At 35.2% G+C, this 6,000-nt stretch overlaps 1 pseudogene; it reads right to left on the minus strand.

Annotated features, from left to right (window-relative positions):
• Positions 1-3,996: 3,996 nt before the first annotated feature.
• Positions 3,997-4,191, minus strand: LOC111139304 (annotated as a pseudogene).
• Between the last annotated feature and the right edge of the window lie 1,809 nt (positions 4,192-6,000).

Raw genomic sequence — 6,000 nt, forward strand, 5'->3', positions numbered from 1 at the left:
CTAAAAGTTCTGATTTTGTGCTCTGTTGCTCCACCGCTTTGCTGGGAGCCGGCCCCTCCCACCACAGTCTATCTTCCTGTATATTGCCTCGGATTCACGTCTCCATACATCCTACCTTCCAGAAAGTGGTTACTCTTCTGTTCCTAGAATTGTTGGTCTTCTTCTCTTCGATCTCCTGTTGAGTTTGTAGGTATTCAGAATGGTTCAATAACTATCTAACTGAACTCCTGGGACCCGATGATATTTAAGTCTCCTCCTCCTCTGCCATCTTGTTCCTTCTCCCTCTATACACCCTTATATTCTCTAGTTTTAACCACGTTTGTTTGTGTTTTTTTATGGCTGAAAAATATTCCATTTTATATATACCACATCTTCTTTATCCATTCCTCTATCAATGGTCACTTGGGTTGCTTCCATATCTTGGCTATTGTTAAGTAATTCTGCCGTAAATATAGGAGTGCATGGATCCCTTTGAATTAGTGTTTTTGTAATCTTTGGTTAAAAACTCAGTAGTGCAAAAACAAAAACAAGAACAACCCCCCCCCCCAAAAAAAAACCCAGTAGCGCAATTACTGGATTGTAGGGTATTTCTATTTTTAACTTTTTGAGGAACCTCCATAGTGTTTTCCACAGTGGCTGCACCAGTTTGCATTCCCACCACCAACATTGCAAGACTTCCTTTTTTTCCACATCCTCACCACTCCTGATATCTGGTGTTTTTTATTTTAGCCATTCTGACCGGTATGAGGTGATATCTCATTGTAGTTTTGATTTGCATTTCCCTGATGACATATGATAATGAGCATCTTTTCAAATGTGTGTGTTGATCATCTGTAAGTCTTCTTTGGAGAAATGTCTGTGTCTTCTGCACATTTTAAAATTGGATTATTTGTTTTGTGTGTGTTCAGCTTTGTAAGTTCTTTATAGATTTTGGATTCTAACCCTTTATTAGGTATGTCAACCCTTTATCAGGTGTGTTATATGTAAATTTCTCCTATTCCATAGTTTGCCATTTAGTTTTGTTGATTGTTTCTGTCACTGCACAAATGCTTTTTATTTTGATGTAGTTCCCACAGTTTATTTTTGCTTTTGTTTCCCTTGTTTCAGGGACCTATCTAGAACAATAGTTGCTATAGCCAATGCCAGAGGAATTATTGTCTTTGCTCTTTTCTATGATTTTTGTGGTTTCGGGTCTCACATTTAGGTCTTTAATCCATTTTGAATTTGAATTTATTTTTGTGTATGTTGAAAGAAAGTAGTCTGATTTCATTCTTTTCCATGTTGCTGTCCAGTTTTGGACACCATTTGTTGAAAGGACTTTTACCCATTGGTATTCTTTCCTGATTTGTCAGAGATAATTTAATTGGCCATATAATTGTGGGTTTATTTCTGTGTTTTCTACTCTGTTCAGTTGATCTCTGTGTCTATTTTTGTGCCAGTACCGTACTGTTTGGATTACTACAGCTTTGTAATATAACTTGCATTTGAGAATTGTGATGCCTCCAGATTTGCTTTTCTTCTTCAAGATTGCTTTAGCTATTTGAGGTCTTTTGTGATCCCATACAAATTTTAAACCTGTTTTTTTTCTGGTTCTGTGAAAAATACTATTGTTTTTTTGATAGGATTGTGTTAAATGTTTAGATTGTTTTGGGTATCAAAGGAATTTTAACAATATTTGTTCTTCCAATCCATGAACGTGGAATGTCTTTCCATTTCTTTGTGTCATCTTCAGTTTCTTTCATCAGTTTTTTATAGTTTTCAGAGTACAGGTCTTTCATCTCTTTGGTTTATTTCTAGGTATCTTATTATTTTCGTTGCATTAGTAAATGGGATTTTTTTTTAAATTTCTCTTTCTGTTGCTTCTTTTTTTGGTATATAGAGATACAATAGAATTTTGTGCATTAATTTTGTATCCTACAACTTTACTGAATTTGTTTATCAGTGCTAGCAGTTTTGTGGGGAGTCTTTTTGGTTTTCTATATACAGTATCATGTCATCTCCAAATAGTGAATGTTTTACTTCTCCCTTACCAATTTGGATACCTTTTATATGTTTTTGTTGTCTGATTGGTGTAGGTAGAACTTCCAGTAATATGAAGAATAAAGGTGGTGAGTGGACATCCTTGTTTTATTTCATAGCTTGCCTTTTGCTTTTGTTGTGGTTTTCTCTGCTGCATAGAGCTTTTTATTTTTTAATTTTTTAGAAAAGATTTTATTTTTAAGTAATCTCTACACCCAAAATGGGGCTCAAACCTACAACCCCAAGATCAAGAGTTGCATGCTCTACTGACCAAGCCAGCAAGGCACCTTTGCACAGAGTTTTTTAGTGTGATGCTGTCCCATACATGTATTTTTCATTTGTTGCCTTTGCTTTTGGTAAAAAAAAAAAAAGTCATTGCCAAGACATTAAAGAGCTTACTTCTTATATTTTCTTCCACAAATTTTGTTGTTTCAGGTCTTACCTTCAAGTCCTCAATATATTTTGAATTGATTTTTGTGTATGATGAAAGGAGTCTAGTTTCATTCTTTTGTATATGGATATACAGTTTTCCCAGTATCATTTTTTGAAGAGACCATTTTTCCCTATTTTATATTCTTGATGTTTTGTCAAAAATTAGTTGACTTTAAGTGTATGGGTTTATTTCTAGGATCTCTTTTCTGTTCCATTTAAATCCCTGTTTTTATGACAATACTACACTGTGTGATTACTATAGCTCTATTACTACATATAGTTTAAAATCAGAAAGTATGATGTCTCCAGCTTTGTTCTTTCTCAGGATTGCTTTGGCTATTCACAATCTTTTCACCTCCTTAGTTAAATATATTTCTAAGAATTTTATTGTGTTTGATGTTATTGTAAATGGATTTTTAATTTCTTTTCCAGGTAATTTGTTGTTATTGTATAGAAACACTACTGATATCAGTATGTTGATATTGTATCCTGCAACTTTCCTGAATTTGTTAATTACATCTAACAGTTTTTGGGTGGAATGTTTAGGATTTTCCATATATAAAATCATGTCATCTGCAAATAGACAGAACTTACTTTTTCCTTTCTGATTTAGAAAACTTTTAGTTTTTTTTTTCCTTGCCTGATTGCACTGAGTCGATGTGGTGAGAGTGGGCATCCTTGTCTTGTTCCTGATACTAGAGGAAAAGCTGTCAAGCTTTTATCATTCAGTATGAAATATGGGTGCTTATCCCATATGGCTTTTATTATCATGTTGAGGTATGTTTCTTTATCTAATTTGTTGAGGGCGTTTATCATGAATGGATGTTGAATTCTGTCAATTGCTTTTTATGAATCTACTGAGATTATCATATGATTTTTATCTTTTATTCTATTAAAGATGTTATTTATTATTATTATTATTATTATGTTCTTCTTCTTATTATTGTTATTATTATTATTGTTTTTTATTGATTTGTATATATTGAACCATCCCTGTATCACAAGGATGAATCCTGCCTGATCATAGTGTATGGTACTTTTATTGTGATTTGAATTTTGTTTGCTAATATTTATTGTGAATTTTTCATCTATGTTCAGAGAAGATATTGGTCTGTGGTTTGGGGGGGGTTTTTTTGTTTGTTTGTTTGCTTGTTTTGTTTTGTTTTTTCTTGTAGTGTCTTTATCTGGCTTTAGTATCAAGACAATGCTGGCCATGTAAAATGAATTTGGGAGTGTTCCTTCCTCTTCAGTTTTTTGGAAGAGTTTGATAAGGATTGATGTTAATGCTTCTTTAATTTTTTTTAGCTTTTTCAAATCATTTTAATAACCTAGCAGTGATTCAAAATAGGGAAAGAAAATTCAAACTTGTTCCCTTAAGAGGGAGGCTACCATGACTGCTCTGCACAAGCACGATCAAGGGAAACGATGAAACCGGATTCCAAACAGCAAGGGTGGTAAGAAGGCTTCAAGGCTCACAGTTTGAAGAGCTTGGTTTCGGAAAGTCTCTGAGGGGTAGCAGAAGAGACAATGAAGTTTAAGGGACCCTCAGAGGACAGGGCGCAGTTGCTGGGTCGTGAGCACCTTGAAGCGTTTCTTGACGGTGATTCGGTGTCGAGAGTATTTGTCATCCGGGGAGAACCGAGCAGCATGCACTGAGCAGGTCTGTTGTCCCACAGGGTCAAGCTTCTTTAGCGTATAGACTCGGTCTCCCTGCTCGTTGAGGTAATACTGGAGAAACATGACAACGCCGAAACGAGATGTTCCCAATGCTTCTTTAATGTTTGGTAGAATTCAACCAATATAATTATCTGGTGCTGGTCTTCTTGTCATTGAGAGGTTTTTGATTAATGATTCAGTGTCTTTACTCATTATTGGTCTGTTCATATTTTCTATTTCTTCATGATTCAGTCTTTATAGGTTATATGTTTCTACGAATTTATATATTTCTTTTTGGTTTCCAATTATTGCCATTTAATGGTTCACAGTAATCTTTTATGGTATTTGTATAGTTGTGGTGTCAGTTATGTCTCCTTTTTCATTTCTGATTTTATTTAATTGTTTTTTTCTGTTTGAGTAGAGTTAACACAATGTTCCATTAGTTTCAGGTGTACAACATAGTCATTCAATTTCTCTATACATTATGCTATGCTCACCACAAATGTCACTACCATGTTTTTTTAAAACCACTTAAAAAAGAAAAGATTATTTATTTATTTGAGAGAGAGAGAGAGAGAGCACAAGCCAGGAGGGAGGGGCAGAGGGAGAGAGGGAAGGAGACTCCCTGCTGAGTAAGGGAGCCCAATGCAGGTCTCAATCCCAGGACCCTGAGATCATGATCTGAGGGCAAGACAGATGCTTAACTGATCGAGTCACCTTGGTGCCCCTGTAACTTCCATGATTCACTCTACAATATTATTACAATAACATTGACTATATTCCCTATGCTGTGGCTTTTATTTCCATGACTGATTTGTTCCATAGCTAGAAGTCTGTATCTTCCACTCCCCTTCATACATTTCTGCCCATCCCTTCACTCCTACTCCCCTGGCAGCCATCAGGTTATCCTCTGTATTTATAGGTCTGATTCTGCATTTGGTCTGTTTATTCATTTGAGTTTTTTAGATCCCACATTTGTCTTTCTCAGTATGACTTAATTCACTGTGCATAATACCATCCAGGTCCATCCATTTTGTTGCATATGGCAGGATCTCATCCTTTTTAAGGCTGCATAGAATTCCATTTTCTTTCTTTCTTCCTCCCTCTCTTTCTTTCTTCCTCCCTCCCTTCCTTCCTTCCTCTCTTCTTTCCTTCCTTCCTTCCTTCCTTCCTTCCTTCCTTTCTATTATGTTGTGTTAGTCACCATACAGTACATCATTAGTTTTTGATGTAGTATTCCATGATTCACTGTTTGTATATAACACCCAGTGTCCTCCTTAATACCCATCACCATCCCCCCACCCTCCTCTCCTCTAAAACCCTCAGTTTGTTCCATTTTCTACTTCTTCCCTATCCATTTGTCTATTGATAGAAATGTAGGTTGCTTTCATATCTTGGCTATTGTCAATAGTGCTGCAGTAAATATAGGGATGCATATGTCTGTTCAAAATTAGCGTTTTCATTTTCTTGGGTAAATAGTAGTGAAATTACTGAGTCATATGGTATTTCTATTTTTAATTTTTTGTGAACCTCCATATTGTTTTCCACAGTGTCTGTAGCAGCGTGCACTCTCACCAACACTACACAAGAATTCCTTTTTTTTTTTTCACATCCTTGCCAACACTTGTTATTTCTTGTGGTTTTGATTTTAGCAATTCTGACAAGTATAAGATGATATGTCATTGTTATTTTGATTTGCATTTCCCTGATGATGTGTGATGTTGAGCATCTTTTCATGGTCTTTGGTCATCTGTATGTATTCTTTGAAAAACTCCTTTTCATGTCTTTTGCCCATTTTCAAACTGGAATTTTTTTAAGTGTTGAGTTATAGAAGTTCAATATGTATTTTAGATATTAACCCTTTATTGGATATGTCTCTTGGAAATATCTTCT

The sequence above is a fragment of the Enhydra lutris genome, unplaced genomic scaffold (assembly GCF_002288905.1).
Source record: "Enhydra lutris kenyoni isolate GAN:26980312 unplaced genomic scaffold, ASM228890v2 scaffoldscaffold99, whole genome shotgun sequence".
Taxonomy (NCBI): Eukaryota; Metazoa; Chordata; class Mammalia; order Carnivora; family Mustelidae; genus Enhydra; species Enhydra lutris.